This window comes from Corvus cornix, chromosome 4 (assembly GCF_000738735.6).
Source record: "Corvus cornix cornix isolate S_Up_H32 chromosome 4, ASM73873v5, whole genome shotgun sequence".
In the NCBI taxonomy this organism is placed as follows: Eukaryota; Metazoa; Chordata; class Aves; order Passeriformes; family Corvidae; genus Corvus; species Corvus cornix.
In genome coordinates this window covers 35,239,897-35,255,812 of record NC_046334.1, presented here as the reverse complement: position 1 = coordinate 35,255,812, position 15,916 = coordinate 35,239,897, and the positions used below count along the sequence as shown (strand labels likewise).

Genomic DNA, 15,916 nt, shown 5'->3' with positions numbered 1-15,916 from the left:
GATTTTCAAGGCATCATATAAAATTCTTTCTTCAGGTCATTCTACACACAGAAATATGTACTCCATGATAAGTCTATAAAAGGCCATTTTTTACCACTGAGCCACCTTCAAAAAACTGAAGGCACAAGTTTTAGTTAAATCTCCTTATATGAAGGGATGAACTAAGAATAGTACAATTTCTGTAGGAGATACTAATCTCACTTTTTTATCTTCACCAATAAAAAAGAAATAAGAAAATAAAATTTTGAAGTTCTTTCGATAACAATATTCCTACCACAATAATCATCTATGAAACTGTCATCCTGTAGTTTTAAATAGCTGCTTTTTTGGCTCACAAGTCATGTCATTTGTGAATTCTACACTTTTTTGTCTTCCATGTTTTCCATATATGTATATAGAGAGGCAAAGATTTACATTTTAAAAATCCACAAAATGACAAGAGACTTAATTAGATACTTCATGAAACCATAAAAATTCAGTGAGACCACAGAACTATTTAATGATGAATTTCAGGTACCACTACAAAGTTAATCTGCATGTATACAGCCAGGAGTTTCAAAGGTAAGAGAAATTCCCTACTCCACATCTGGTATTTATGACTATAAGAAATGGTATAGCTAGTAATTTTCCAGGTTCTTTTTCAAGTTCTCTTCCTTGTGGCATAGAAGCAATAACTTTTGGAAAGAAACTGAGCAATTTAGAGGGATGGTTTCTATGGACATGGCTCCAATTCTTTGAAAAGCTGCTGCTTAGGAAATTTGCTATCTCCCTTAATCTAAAATCAAGTCAGGCCACAAAAATGGTAATATTGTTACAGGTTTCCAAGGAAAAACAGAGAAAAAAGAGGAAGAGAATGAGATATTGCTCACAGAACTTTTGCTCCATTCTCCTCCAGTCTTGCAAAGTACTCATTATCGTTTGAGAAAGATGGAAAGCTAAGATGAGAACAGGAAACTTTTGGTTAAAAAAAAATAAGTCATCATGCTAGAAATTGTTTAAGTTAAAAAAAGTATATCTCAAAGTCTATTCTTGAACTGAAAAACAGTTCAAAATGCTTTAGAGCATAAGCGGAACATACCTTTTGGAAGGGTTAATAAGTTTGGTTCAAATTCATCACTTCTGAAGACAACAAAAAGCCTCCCAGAACCCAATTTTGAGATTGTCCCAAGTGAAAAGTTGTTAACTGGTATTACACTTCTTTCCAGTGAGCAGACTTAATGAATACTAACCAACGAAAAATACAAAGCACAGGTAGGAAGTATGAATGGCACTCTGTATGCTCTCCAGGCAAAGACAAAAAGCTTTGCACCTGAGCAAATCCTCTTGAAAACACTTTGTTGAGTTTTGCCTCAAGAAGAAAACCCTCATTGAACTGAGCTTTGTTCAGGTTACGATTTTCACCTAGCTTTTACTATTAAGACATTACATTTCACCCTGCCACCTAGGGGATATGTAAAGTGTTTGCCAGTCTAAGCACTTTATACAAACTGTAAGTAGGAGAGATGGTAAAAGGGGTAAGGCATTTCTACTTTTTATTTTTCCAGACATAAGCTGACTGCTAAGTCTGGTTTATTGAGCAGCTCTCCACACCAATATATGAGTGGGGAAAGGTTGCAAAGAGATGTAGAAACAATATATGACAGAGGTCTGCACTGATGAAGGATAAAGATAGAAGAAACAATAAAATATGGTCTAGCTTCTATGCCCTTAGGAGAGGAGATGCTGCCTTGGAGAGAGCTTGAACGTAATCGCAAAGTTCAAATGACTGGGCAGGTGGTGTAGTTTAATCACAGTTAGCAACTAAGCACCACATAACCACGTGCTCACTTGCACACCAGCAGCAGGATCAGGGAGAGAATCTGAAAAGTGAGAAAACTCATGAGTTGAGTTTGGAATATCCCATTGATCAGCGCAAGTCAGCTGTCCCATGTGTCCCCTCCCAACTTCTTGTGCACCCTCAGCTTCCTCGCTGGTGGAGTGGGGTAAGGACCAGAAAAGACCTTAACTCTTTGTGTCCAGCAAAAACTAAAATATCCCTATGTTATCAAAACTCTTTCCAGGACAAATCCAAAACACAGCCCCATATCGGCTACTATGAAGAAAATTAACTCTACCCCAGCCAAAACCTGTACATCAGCTACGAAAATAAAAATGCCATTTCAATGAAAATGTTTCAATGCTAGGAATTTTATTTTGTTCTATATGAGGACAAAACAGGCATTTTCCAGAAAAGTTTAACATAAAGTTAAGGAGAGACTGCTGCAAGAGCAGCAATCAGTACTTGGTCATTCACCTGGATCCAGATTTTCCCATAGCTTAACAACTTTTGCTTCTTGACCAGAAGCAAAAATACAGATCGGGGTCACCAAAGTCCTTGACTGATCTCGACATTATTAAGCCCTTTTTGATGAAAAAGCTTCCACCAGAAATTCCCTGGTGTTTTCTATTTTTAAATGACTTCTTGATAGCTTTCACAATATCCTGGTACCACCACACTGCATCTCAGACATATTTTGTTTCACTTATGTTAGCAAAACTAAGACGTCTTTTAAAGGATCAGCACTCTGCCTTGTACACATCATGAAAAGAGGAAATCAGTTTGTAGCTTAAAAGAAGATACAATAAAGACATGAACTATACTTCTTCATTAAAGATGAAATAAAAAGTCTAAAGGCAGCACACTGCACCCCAGCCTCCCCTACTTCTGCCCCATGATATAAGAGTGCAAAATGCTGTAAGACAAAAGCTAACCCTCTTCTGCTATTCCCCAAACAACAGTTACATACATTACTAGCACTGAATAGGTCATAAATTAAAGATATCAAGGTAGTCATATCTTCCTTGCATATAAATTTCCTCATAATCTGTTTTGGTCTTAATTGAACAATTTGTTAGGCTTTGGTACTAGAGGTTTTCTGAATAGTAAAATTAAAGAGAAGGTTCCATAAATGTATAATACAGCAAATATGGTTTAAAAATTACATTCTACACAAATTTCCTTTTTGGCAATAAGATCTAGTTTTCCATTTATCTTTCCACTTCTATTTAACATTGGTGAATGTTATTCATATCCTGAAATTATGAAGAACAACATTAGTGTTCAGTCACTGATCACTACAGTCAATCACATGCAATAAAACCTGGTGGATTTTGTCAGATATGGCCAATGTCAACAGTTTCACCAAGATAAATGTGATAAAGCACTTTTATTCCACAAATATTATTTCAGTGAGGAAATTGAAATGCATCTGCATAAAACCAGAGTTAGTTTACTATCTAAAAAAAATCCAAGTAGACAAATATTTTAGTTAATGGACTAACATTAATTGAGAAATAAATTAGTCATGATACATTTGCAATCCACCTGCATGCATAAAACATTAGGAATATTTTGAGCAATCAAAACAACCATGTCTGTTTAATAGCTCACTTGTTCCAATTATAAGAACCTACCACAAAAAGGGAAGAGCAAGAAAATCCTGTTCTTGTGTACTGTAATATTTAGTGCTCTGCTAGGTCTCCCATTTTTTGTAGATGTGCATAGCCACAAAATATCTTGAAATATTTGCAGCCTTTCTTTTTGTTTGCTTCATACATAATATTCCTGAAGCAAATGCAAGAAAAAGCAGGGGTTTTATTGTCCTTTAAAAAAAAAAAAAAAAAAAAATCCAGCAGATTACTCGGTTTATAAACTGGTCTCGCAATCACAGCCTATCTACCATAATCAGGTAAAAGAAGAAATGCTGTCTGTCATTTCAGACCCCTTTTTTATTCTCTAAGTAATTTCTGAGAATTTGAGAGCATTTCTAACAGTGACCACATAAATAGGGCCATTGTTAAGCCATATTAGGAATAACACGCACACAGGACACCCATCTAGGGGGATAGCTCTCAAATTTACCATCAGTTGTGTTACATTAAAGAATATTAGTCTGCATTTTTAATACCCATTCTCACAGTTTCAGACTTACTTTCAGGAAAAAGAGCACCACTAATATCTTTGAATGTTCCCTCCCTTTCTGAAGATGATATTACCATGGCTTTAAAGGCATCAGTGTTCAGCTGAGTTGGCTAAAGACTACTCAGTAGTGCCTCTGTATGCTGTAATTACAACCTCTCTGCAATGCAGCCCCAGATACAAAATAAGCAATATGAATATGGTGCCTCCACACCTTGCCTCTAGCTTTTCTCTCTCTAGGAAGTATTTGGATTTAGTCTTCTTCCAACAGCAACTCAAAATTACTCTTTTTGTAATTCTTGCACAAAGGTTGAAGGTAATGTATTTCATACCTGCTGCAGGAAACCCTGTATGTTCAACAGGATTTGAACATGCAAAGGTATGAAATACTCGAGGTATTCCCCATCAAGTTAATTTGTTCAGTCATCCAGAAAGATTATCTAGACCTCAATCCCCTTTGCTATAGCAGAGACATGTGTTTTTGTTATGTGAGCTGTCCCAGAACACACGGTGGCCTTTCAGAACCTGGAGATGTGGGGCAAATAGCATGCAGCGTATGAGCTTCCTTGGATAATGTTCGACATGCGAACACACTTTAATTAATGCCAAAATTGGAGGGGAAAGAGTAGGATGTTTGTTCTTTTGACCTTGCCCCCACTCATAACAAAGTCAAAAGCCATCGCCACAAACACTTTTGTGGAATTCTTCACATACAAACACAGTGGCAACACAATATGAAGGCAGGGATGTCTGAGGAGAAATGTGTAATTTCCCTACTTGCCATAATCATAATTCCATCCCCATTATAACACAGTTCTGGAGGCTTTTGTCCATCCAAACCAGGTACACTTAAATATGAATGTATATATTAAATATACATATTATATATAAATGTACATATTAAATACATATATGCCAAATACCCTGGGTTATGTACACTTTCACAAAAACTTCATGCACACAAAGGCAAAGTTTTACAAATACATTTCTCCAGCTTGCTTTTGTCTCAGAAGGGAATTTTATAGCTGACAGTTAACCTGATTGAAAGAAAAAATTTTCTGCAGCAAGTGTCACCGATTATTCTTACAAGGCTTTGATCACCATTCTTGGTAATACAAAAAAAGAAGAAAATCTTCTGATTGCCACACCTCTATTTTCAGACTGAATGAGAAATGGATTCCTCCAGTTAATAAATGAACAAGCAATTGGCAGCAGGTTTCAAGACTAATTCTTCTGGCAGTTCTACAGGAGCAGACACAGGATGTCTCTCCTCTCACTTTGCTCTAACCACAGAAAAACAAGCCGCAAAAAAAGTTTCCTCAGATTGCCTTTAAAAATTCAGTAGCTTTGTGCAGCTTTTATCTTTGCACTATGGAAACACTGACAATGAACTAAACTAAAGAAATATGACCTAGTTCCAAACAATGAAATTGGTCTAGGCTGTACCTGTAACACATTCTAGATATGATTTAATTGCTCTTTTATCTTTTTTCCTTCCTTCCTTTTTCTGCCATTTACTCAAGGTATTCCCCATTCTCCAGGATTAATAAAGACACCTTTCCATGTGCTGCAGTGATACTCTGAGACAGGGCAGGTGAGAGCGAATAAACGCCTGTCTGACTGAAGGAATTTCTCTCTACGGAAAACCCAAAAATGCACCACAAACAACACCCAGAGGACAGTGCTTTGAAGGTTCTTGGCAGTAAACTCAGTCGTCTTTAATCACTACATCACCAGCCTTGTTTCTGCCAATCCTTTACATAACCAAACACTGGCAATAAAAAAATTCTTGGAAAGCACAGGGAGATATTTGAAGAATATTTTAAATTGTGATGCCAAGAATTAGTTTCCTGACAGGATTAACAATAGCTTCATATTTTTAAGGATAAACTACCTACCAGGGCTAAAGAAGAAAAAAAGCATGGTTGGTTCTCAGCTTTCCTGTATTTTTTTCCGTATGAAAATTTCATCTTTGATGAATCCTTGGTTAAAATAATTTTATTGGTTAAAGACGGACAAATGGATCAACAAGCAGTGATTATGGGACACACTGATCTGACTAACATTTTATTAACCCCCAGATTTATTAGTCTGATTCGGGAGCTTATCAGGGAACAGTCAGGGCTTCCTCGGGGAACAGTCCTGGGCTACCTGACTTGGTTTTCTTTCTAAACCAATGCTGCCCCCATCTGGGAGTACAACCTGGAATCTACTACTGCTTAAAGCACTTGTTCTATCAATACAAAAATGCATTAATCGTATTGATAAATTAACTAAAAAAGTATTTTCCAGTATAACATACTTAAGAAATGCTTCGTTGCTCAAAAGACTTCAATTCAAAATCTATACACAAGTGCTTAAACCCAGTGATCTGAAAATCTATATTTTTTTTTTTTCTTCCCCCCCCCCCCCCCCCCCCCCCCCTTACTGGATACATGCACACTGATTAAATATAAGGTGAGTGTACTTTGGAGCATGTAACAGATAAGTAATGCTGAATATTTTTTATTCTAAATTTATCTAAAGCAGATTCTTCTATAAGACAATATCAGAACCAAGTTTAAAAAGTACAGAATGCAATTACATTTGAAAATATATATAATTGTGATATATAATCAATACAAAACCATGTTTGTTGATATTTTGCGATGTGTATTAGCATAATACACCAAATTTAATCAATGCAACAATTAAGTCATAATGGTCTACAGAGTTGAGCATTATTTTCCTGTTTTTAGTTTCAGTGTATGAGCATGACTCATTAGTAGTGGACATGAATGTTTACCAAAGGTTTCATCAAGCATGAATTTATCAATTAATAACATACCTCAACATAGGGATCCTGATGTTGCACCTGAACTTCATGCTTATTCTTATTTATGCCTTGTTTTATTCCCCTTACCTCAGCTAAAGAGCCATCGTTGCTATCCACAGAGCTACAATGAGTATTTGTAGAACATAGTAGAAAAAACCCAGACTGGAGTTTTTAACAATTTTTGTACCAAAATCACCTTGAAGATCTGTTATGTTACAACTCCAAATTTTACCAGCCAGACGGATAAGATTTCAAAGGAATATAGAATGGGAGAATAACATTGAGGCTGACATATATGAACAAAATACGCATTTGACCAAGGTCTTGTGTCTTTCCCGTGGCTATACCTGTTCAAAGTAGGATAATCACTCTGTGCATTAACTTGCAAGAAGAGCTCACCAACATGTTGTTTGAAATAAGTAACTTATGCACTGAAAAAATATTTAATTACCTGTATTGAGCACAGTGCATACTGCATAAAGAGCAGTACAGAAAATAAGGAAAAGACACAAATAGCGGTCTCTTGCAAAGTATGTACAGAGTGAAAGATCAAACTTGTTACCGCCATGGTCCAGACTATCCCAAATAACTGAAGACCAACAAAATATTTCTTTACATTGACATAGGTAGATATATAGATTGAGACCATTCAGATACCTAAAACCACTGCCTACCCTTTGTCGTACGCCTGACATCTCCCTTCTAATACAGTAAACCCTGACAGAATGATCTTGAGAATGCCTGAGAATGATCTTTCCAGATGTGTAAAGATAGCCATGGATAAAAGCAGCAATTTTTTTGTATAAAACTAGACAGCAGAATACTACATCTTGAATATTTTATACTGTGACTAAACCATTGTTAGAACATACTTCTTTTGGGTCTCATGAAAACACAGGTTTTCATTGCAGTATGAGTACATTTACTGTTATGTTCTAAAATCTACATAAACTTTATGGCCTTTTTACTAATACTGTGATAAATATTTGGTACTGCATTATAAAATAGCAAGCAAATGATAATTTTACCTTCTGCTCTGTTCTGCTATAATTACTTCCCTTAGGAGTACAACCTAGCCTTTGTCACTTTGACAGCACTGTTATTCTCCAACAGAGACAGCAGAGCAGCTAAAGGAGATGGATGCATATGTAAAAAGCTTTTAATCACAGGCATGAACAGACGTAAAGCATTTGGAAGAAGAATCACACCGATAAGGTGTCTGTGGCTTCAAATCAGACATATTTCTAAATCTTAAAAATACACAGTGAGAAAATGTGAGTTCTGGCTCTGTTTTAGACCCCTTCGAAAAAATAAAAAGCAAAAAATCCTCTAATGTACCAGAATTGCAAGTACCAAAGAGCCAGCACCAATGCAGTAACAGCTGGGAAAGCAGTCTTCCATTACATACAGAGTATATTCACCCCTTACCATTACCACTGTGAGGTAAAAATTACTGTGAATATGGATAGAAATCAATGTCTTTTTCACTTCTTATCACTCCTCCATTCAACATCCCAATACAATTCACTCTAATATGGCCATTAGTGCCAATCTCTACTACTTAACTCAGCTTTGAAGGGGATTTTAGAGAGAGGGGACACACTTCAGGAGTATTAGATATCTCTTGATAGAAGTTTGGTATCATACAATTACACTTTGTTAGCAAAGTAATTATTCCCACCTTTACCCTCACCTCCCTTTAAGATACTGGAGGTCACAGAAAACCACCAGTGCAGGGCTGCTGGACCCAAGGGAAAGCTATCAATACAAATCCACTTCTCATACTTACATAAAGTTTTAATCTTCAAAAATTAATTACAATTTTTTTTAATCATAGGTTCATTTCATAAACAAGATGTAAAAAACTAAAAAACATCAATATCAATTATTTGGGAAATAGGAAGACCCATTTGCAGGAGTTTATAAAAGAATCTCTATAGATAAGGTACATTTTTCCCCACAAGAAAGATTTGACTTCTTAATTTTTTTGGATTCTATACATTACCTAGATTTTTGCATGTAACCATGAATTTTGAATTATACAAAGAACAAAGCCTTGAAAAAAAAAATCTAATCAATAAATTAGACAGCTAAACATCATATGGCATGATCTGAGACAGTACATATTGATCTAATTAGGAACTGCTATACTACATACCCACAAGACTAAGATCTGCCATTTCCTGGCTTCTTATTGGAACCCTGGGTTCTGAGAATTTCAGCCTTTCAGTGCTGACAAGCAGCAATCCTCAGATGCACACAGTATTTGACCCAAAACCTTGGGAAGACCTCCCTAAATTGTGTGATAACACTGAGGTTATTGCTATGTAATTAAAAGTTATATCAGTGGGTGGAATATGTAGAAATGTAGAAAATTAGATTTAGGTAATAATAGGTTACAATATGGAGGATTTGGGGTGTGGATTTGTTCTTCATCTTTTCTCCTCCTTCTTCACAAATCTGAGTGCTCTGTCATTGGGTCAAAAGTCCCACACTGCGGGACATGAAAAGTTAGTAATTGGGTTGTAAGTAAAAACATATTACTTGGTACTTCACAACTGGATAATTTAGACTTTTAAAAGCCTTGAAAGTTAGAACTCATGGCCATTTTCCATCCTGCCAACTGAGAGGCACACTGTGCAGCTGTATTACTGATAAGATATAATAAACAACTAAGTCCGAACAAGAATTCTCAATCTCCTGCATCTTAATTCAAACTGAGTAAAAGAACTCGAAATTCAGAAACAGAGAAAATTAATAGCTTCTGAATCTTTAATTGAGCAACCTAACATTGTTTTAGAGTCAGCCAAGCTGTCGACATATTAATAAGCAAAGATCTGCCTTAAAAAGTATTTCATCTTTTCATGGAAAATTTGGCTCTTTGACTTCTTATTTTAATACAATATAATTACTTCCTACAGGAGGGTCTAGTAGATAGATTTTTTCCAAGTCCATGCCAATACTGACACTCATCTCTGTGTACAGAATTTTATCTTGGGTATGACAAATATTTTCAACAACTGTTAAAAAATCAAAAGTACTCTGAAAAGAAACTGAGTACTGTAATTAAATACAATTAAATCAACTAAATTGATTTCAATCAATAAATTAAATATAATTAAATGAACTAATCTTCATGAAAGCCAAAAATACCAGCACTTGGGATCTCAGAATACTGATGTTTTATAACCTTTTGGGGGATAGTCTTTGGCATTCTGGTTTCTACTCTAGTTCAGTTTCCCAGAAGACAAGCATTTATAGCTAATTACCAACCTCAATCATATTTGCATATCACTTTTCTTAAAACATCCTTTCAAACACTTCTTACAAGATGAAATTCAGTTTTTATTTTCAGCTTGAGCTGTAACTGTAAAGTGCACTTATAAGATACAGATTTTCATGGCAATGACTTGGTCATTTCTGATTTTACAGGTCTCTGAATTAGAACTGTGATGAAAAGATCTGACTAGACTATTGCAAGTAAGGGCATTCTCCACTAGCTCTCATATCCACTATCCCAAAATATGTGAATCATCTTCTTATATTTCTTTCCCTGGAGAGAGGCATTCTGTTACATCTGTGGTTGCACAAGACCACACGTATACACAGGATCAAATAAAATTAAATGCAGTCCTTGAGCTTTCTCCTCTTTAAATTCACCTTCTAATAGTTTCCCTGCACTGAACAGTGGAACATGCCATTGATGTTATTTCATAGGACCTCTCAATGAATAAAATGCTGCCTCTTCAGAACAACAAAACTTGTATACAATTTTTTCCAACACCCTAAACAGTAGTAAAATGTACTTAAAGTATGGTTTTCAGTGTGTAAAAACCTGCTATGCAATCTAGCAGCCTTAAGTGCTTCCTACACAAAATCAATTCATCACAGAATTTGCAAGAAAATGTGCTTTTCCTGCTATGTCTCCACAATGAGATGGCAAGTGACAGGTTAGGATTCTGTTTGGAAAAAAAAAATTTAAAAAGCCAGAAGAGATAATGGTAAAGACATGAAAATTTCTAGATGCTAGTATCTATGCAGATTTTTAATGTGTCTAAATGTAGATCGTTTTGGGGGGGAAAAAGATGATCATGATGTGCTCCTCATCAGAATCCGAAAGTTTGGAACAGAAAAGCCATCAAATAGAAGGCAAAACTTCTGCTAAGTTACCTCAGGCTGAAATTGTGGGATTCTGCATTTATGTATAGTATCACCGAATGAAAAGCATTTGGTGAGCCAGATTAGAGGTACATTACCAAATTGTGATATCAGAGGCTCAAGGAAACAGTGGTATAAAATTCAGGATCCCTTGGCTTTTCCTCATGGGCCAGGAGAAATTTTATCCTCAAGTGGAAACTTTGAAGTGCTAAAGTATCCCAAACCACAGTTTCTAACTTCTCTCAAGAATTAGTTTGATATTTACTCTTTGAGAGGGGCCACTCACAGGCCAAATTAATCTGAGGCAAATAGAACTGCCATAATAATTAACAATAATGAAGAGAGGGGAAAAGATTTCACATCTGTCTCTTATGACTATCTTTTTTATAGGAGCAGAAGCAGTTAGCCAATTTAGAACTAGCAGAAGAAGCAATCTTTTTTTGTTTTTTATAACAGAAAGACAAAATATGGAAGAAAAGTTGATTTGATATCATTTTGATATCATTGATAAAATTTTCAAAGCACTTCATTGATATTAAAGAGGAAATACAGATGAGAAAAGAACACATCCAATTAGCACTGTAATATTAGATACCAACCTTACAGAGTACACCCTGCAGTATTTTAGGTGAAAGCAATCAAGAAAAACACTCGGTATAATCTCATGACTATGATTTTTATATATTTTTATTGGGTACATAAACCAAAATTACTTTTGAAAAGGAAACATGAGAAGCAGGGAAGGAGCTCCATCTGTCAGGCTCTAATGAGCTCTAATCATTCCCTTTGAAAGAAAGGAGTCTTGATAAAACAACATGTAAATCAAAATTATCATGCAGTCAGTGATAGTACCATCCATATTAAAAGATGTACCTCTGCAGTTTTAATCTCTGATGTTTTGCTTCACACTCCTGTCACGTGGTTCCCCATGGATAATGCCCTCTTGGGTAACTGAAGTTACAGATACTCCTCTAATGTCTCCAGTGGTGAAAAGTCACCAGGTGTCCTCAGGTTCAGCTAAGCAGGTCGCATCCTCACTGTAGCATAGGACCTGACTGAGGTTTCTCCTGTTGTAACGGGAGTGACCTCACAACCAAGAACCTGATAATATCTCACACGAAGCAGCATTTCAGCTGACAGCACCACACACTAGAACAGCCCCTGGATGCCCTGTCTTTTGGTAAGGCAAGTCATAAGGATCAAACGGATCTATTACGGGCAGTTAGCACGTTTAATATTCAGCACACAATCTATGGCTCAAACACGTTTAGGAGTGGCACCTGGTGCGTTATTTCTGGAATGTGGAAATAACCATATGAAAGACCTCAGAGTAATTAGAAGATGCAAAAATGCTTCAGTTTTAGACCAAGCCCTTTACCGTTCTTTAAACATGTTAACATGTTGTAATAATTCTTTCTCACAGTGATCCATGCTAAATATTAGTTTTACCCTTTGCTTAATGGCTTCATTTACATCCTTTCTGAAAATCTGACCTGTCCTAGAGTATTTCCTATATCTTCACTTAGTTTTACTTTTTTCTCCCCTTTAGCTACAGCAGTTAATGTTATTTTATGATAACGTATCTTTCTGGAATAATTTTTGGCTTATTTTCAGCCCTTGAATACATAGTTTTGTTACCTGAGGCAATCCCATGTAGCTCACGGACATATTTAGTAAGCATGTTCCCCCACTGCACAACCTAAGACACAAACTCCACTCTGGATCCAATGTGATTGAGTCACACATCCTTCATTGTAACTTTCATTACAGAGTATTGGTTTCTGCATGACTGGACAAGTTTAGAAGTATCTAAGTTTCATTTGTGTTCAAGTTGATAGTTTGGTAACTAGATAGAAAGGTCTATGGAAAACTTCTCACGGTCACTTTTCTTTGCTGCACAAAATACATTTTGCTCCTCCTCAGGTACCATTCTTACTTTCAGGCTTCAAGTACACATCTCTCACTTCTCACAGTTATCTGTCCAAAACCTGGACAGAGGTTAAGATAGGTTGTTCTTTCATGGTTTGTGAAATCTTATGCATTATTTCTTACAAGCTTCTTTTAATTAAATTTTAAGGCTCTTCTTATGTTCAAAGATATGATTGTTCTATTTTCCTTCCCAGTTTACAGCCTGATTTACTTGGCAGCATGAGAATTCTCACTGGTTTTTCCACATCCTGCCAGGATATTCTGGTAGTCTTTTCTTACCATGGTGCTCCATTATAACACTGTTTCAATTAGGAGTTCCACCAACTTAAACTTTGAGCAAGTCTCAAGTCTTGCAAAATATTTTCAAGTTTTATCCAACTTTTTTTTTTAATCCCTCTCAGCAAATTATTTCCACAAAGCACAGCTTCATTACTATTTCTTCATCACAGTTTGATAAATGGATTTTGTGTCATTCTAGTATTAAACAAATCAGTTTCCACAACTTCACTGGCTTGAGACTACTTTTATCCTTGATCCCTCTCCAGTTGTCTCCAATGATTCTTGATGTAGATACTCAAAAGTTTGTAATTCTATTCTCTTTCCCACCTACTACAGTTTCTACTTCCAGCCCTGATGATGCCTAAAGAAAACTCAGTGTCAGAACTGATACCAAAAATAGTATTACTCTACCTACAGGGAAGCTAACACTCAAAGAAAATCAGAGAAGAAATTAATGTCTCTAGCCCCATAGCTGCTAGAGTTTCCATCCAGAATGTTCCTCGCCAGTCAATACATACATAAATGCCACTTTCAAATAAGCTTCCTTCAAAGAAAAGTGAGCCAGCCAGGAAAGCTAAAAAAAATCTGGTATATCTTTCAGGCCCTGTTCCAATGCTACTCACCAGCACTGCTTGTGCAGCATGAGGGATGGAATATGTCTCTCATTTGCCTTCCAACAGTCTCTCCTCAGCTTATTAAGATCTTTCTGCTGGTACAAACCCCACCACCCCACTTTGCTGGGGCCTGTGAAACCACCACCACCACATCTTCTGCAATTACACCCTTCCATGTTCTTACAGAAGCACAACAACCAGTCCTGAACAATACGCAATGCAAATGTCCTGTATTTCTTTTTAAGATTATTACCTCCAAGTTGTGCACAGGAAAAAGCAGAAATGCCTTTTTTTTTTTTTTTTTTGCTGACTTTTCACTCTAAGAGGGCATGCTGAGCAGTAAGTCCATTTTAAATGATGCTTTTCAGCAGACAGTGACAGCTTTTCAGAACAGAGCTGCACTTCAAATATAGGTCAACAGAAGGTAAGACTGCATAGGAGGATCACCGCTAAGAAATGAAAGCAGACTAGATTTTATTCATTGGGAATTCTAGGTAAATGTAAATATGTGAAATTATGGAAAATAATGAAAAGGAGCATTAAAAGTTTGTGGACTTCAAGCAACAGAATTACTTATACAGGAATGTTTCACCAGCAAAATATCTATTCTGTTAAAATGTGCAGCTAGCTACTTTTTTAATCCTTTTTAATAGTCTATGTCATTCAAACATCTTTTTTGCTGATCTCAGAGAGCTTAGTTCATCCTATTCAACAGCAGCATAGAAAAGAGGCTGGCTGCTCTAGGAAATATGAAAAATATTGTCCGTTTTCCTAGGAAAAAAATGCAAAATGAAAAGGATTTTCATCAGCTTCCACCTACAAACAAGTTAACCTGCATATTCTACTTCAATTATTTAGGCTAAGGAATCAAATAACTAAGCACATAACCATTAAAAACAGTGTTAAAAGCTAGCAACTTAAAGGGATAGCATGTCCTGTGACTCTACAACAGCAGGACGACTGACATGTTTCTGGACACCCACACATTTTATTGCTACACTGGAGACAAGCAGGTAAATAAATGTTCCTTGTGGTCAACAACTTAATGATATTGGTTCACACCTGGTCTACAGCCTCACTGATTAACTGCAAATATCATTAGGCATCATATCTCTATGTATTATGAGGCAACAGTACTTTTTCCATTGTTTTCATTTTTCAATTCAATGCTATTGAAATGCTGAGCAAATACAACCCCTCAATGTGTATCTACAATAGTAGAAAGCTAAAAAACACACATGTCCTACCTCTGAATGACACACAGAAATGCATTGTACTAGTTTAAGCACTTTCTATTAGGCTCAAGTTCTCTTCCTTGTTATAATGTACTCACCCATACTGATGTGCTCACCATACTGTATAACATGGCTAAGCCAGAACCATCAGGAAATAGCCTTGGCAGTGCTTTAAAGGGGGCATCTTGCCCATATCTTTGTCCAAAGCCAGAAACAAAAATACCTGAACCATTCTGAGCCGCATGTCTAACCTCCTACATCCTCCTACAGGTCCAGAGCTTCCTCAGACAGTCCATTCCTTTGATTCACAGCTTACAACCAGAAACTCACCCTGCTGAGTAACTTGTACTCTCCCCACTGCAATGTAAGACACAATGAGGAAAAAGTGGTAGGATGTTAAATGGCAGCTACATTGGACAAGCTTTAAATGTGAGTGCTTAGCTGAGATGTCATTTAGGCAGTCTTAGGTTCACAACATTCAAGTCATACACTCACCATGCGCCACTCCTACTGCAGATTTGAAGGCATCTTGTATACTTGCCAGCCTGCACTTGCCTGGAAAAATGAAAAATAAAATAAAAAAAAATTATTAAGTTAATTAATTCTTTAGAATCTACTAAATAATTTGAATTGTTCAATAGTAAAACAGTACTATAAGTTTATGGTCCAGACAGACCTTCCTCCAGCTCACTAGGAACTTCAATGCATTGTTCAAACTGAAAATAGGTCACGAAGAAAGGTTCTTCATTTACAAATTTTTACTGGAGCAGTTCAGAATCAAATGAATCTGCTTAGATTCCAAATGTTGCTGAACAGATGCTGGGAGTGACATCCTGCACCAGTGTTTCTGTAAAGTAGTCTGTTGACAACTAGCAGGTTTTTCCATGTGAAAAGAAACAAACAATTAAATCCAGAAGGTGTTTGTTTC

General features: G+C 36.3%; 1 long non-coding RNA gene across 1 annotated transcript in view; it reads right to left on the bottom strand.

The window, feature by feature from the left end:
- The window catches only part of LOC120409861, a 154,871-nt gene extending 139,326 nt beyond the window's left edge, over positions 1-15,545 (bottom strand). Inside the window, exon 1 of the long non-coding RNA XR_005601678.1 lies at positions 15,484-15,545. This is a non-coding gene — a long non-coding RNA (uncharacterized LOC120409861). The remainder of the gene's footprint in view (positions 1-15,483) is intronic.
- Positions 15,546-15,916: the final 371 nt, after the last annotated feature.